Source organism: Equus asinus, chromosome 10, assembly GCF_041296235.1.
Source record: "Equus asinus isolate D_3611 breed Donkey chromosome 10, EquAss-T2T_v2, whole genome shotgun sequence".
NCBI lineage: Eukaryota > Metazoa > Chordata > Mammalia > Perissodactyla > Equidae > Equus > Equus asinus.
Window position 1 is genome coordinate 60,054,854 of NC_091799.1, and position 1,856 is coordinate 60,056,709.

A 1,856-nucleotide genomic window follows, 5' to 3' on the forward strand; every position below is an offset into this window, starting at 1 on the left:
GAAATTACACAAGGTGCAAATGCCTGGAGGCAGGGATCATTGGAGGACATTTTAGAGGCCACCTACCACATACGGTAAAGTAAGTCAGCTTTACTGTTTATGTTTTCAAATAGTAAGGTAAGACTGCACCATATCATGATCTTGATAATGGTTTTTTAAATTGGTTTTATGTTCCAACAACACCGATAAACATTTTTACTAGAGCCCTAGCCCCAGGAGATGAGGTGTTAGCTCTTAGAAAAATGGAATGCTGGATCATACTATTTTTGACAATTGTCTTCCCCTCCCTACCCTTGTCATATTTCAACGTGGGAGAAGTATTTGTTGCCACCTCACTGACACTGACTTTAGTTTTGTAGGGTTTTTTGGGGGGTTTTTTTGCTAAGGAAGATTATCTCTGAGCTAACATCTGTGCCAATCTCCCTCCATGTTATATGTGGGTCACTGCCACAGCATGGCTGATGAGTGGGGTAGGTCCACACCTGGGATCCGAACCTGTGCACCTGGGCTACTGAAGTAGATACATTGAACTTAACCACTCCTCCATGGGGTGACCCCACCACCTCACTAACTTTAGGCTTGGCCATGTGACTTGCTCTGACCAACAGAACATGGGGGAAAGGAACACCATGCCGGTTCTGAGCAGAGGTGTTGTGTGTTCCCAGTGACACTCTTGTACTTCTGCCTGACAGAATGAAAAACACAGAATGAGAGACATAGGATGCAGAGGTCAACCAGAGCCAGAGCTAAGCAGCTGAGCCACAGTCAGCCTGGAGATCTGGAAATGAGGAATATGCATTTGTTATCGTAAGCTGTGAGAGTTTGGGGATATATTAAAAGTTGAATAAGGCCACTGGGACAATAGGGATAGAGTCAACCTCCCAGAGTGGCTACTTCAGTCAGTATTCTGCTTCCAAATCCCACTGAGACTGCTGGGAGCCCAGTTCCCACAGGTCATTGTATTGGCGGATGCCGTGTTTCAAGAGTGTTCAGTCCCCAAGGCACAGTGGATGACTTGGAAAAATCCTCAGGGCCCTCAGTAAATCTTGAGCACGAAAGGATATATATGTTTTAAACCAACGATTTCAAGGTATTGTGTTTAAAACTTGGCAAATGTTCAGTTTTCTAAAATTTCAAATATCATATTGCACTTTTGTCAAAAACTTTTCACTGTGGTTTACTTTGTAATTGAGAGAGTTGCCATTGAATCTAAATAGTGAAAGAGGAAACTTGGAAAATGAAATAATCAGTGTGCTGCCTATTATTAACTCAGCAGGATAGCTGTTTAGACAGTTACGTGATTGTGCTGTGTCCCTGAACACAGAGGAAAAACATGAAACGGATGTGGTAAACAACATGTTGCCTCTAAATATCTCTGGGAACACTGATGTACATCAATTATGTTTCTTATCTGAAAAAGAAACTTTGAAAGTGAACATTCAGTACACAGGTTAGTTTTTTAAAATTTTGTTTCATTTATCTGTTTTTTAACCTCTTGCTTGCATATTCAAAGAAAAGCAAAGGGTTGCAAAATTATTTAATACTGCCAGGACCAGAAATCATCTTGAATATAGCCTTTGGGTTATTCAGGTATTCAGGTATATCTGGTGCGTCTGTGTGTGCATGTGTGTGTGTTGTCTAAACCTGCACAACCAAAGTGATTGCTTGCACTTCCAAAATTCATTTATTGATAGCTCAGCCTTCTGTTCTGTGACATAATGGTCTAATTGCTATATAACATGTAACTTAGGGGCAGAAAAAAAGTGAAATATTCAAAGTTACGTTAGAAAAGAAATTATTCAAATGGTAAATTAAAACCTGCGGTTAGCTCGTTAATGAATAGATGTAATTGAGAT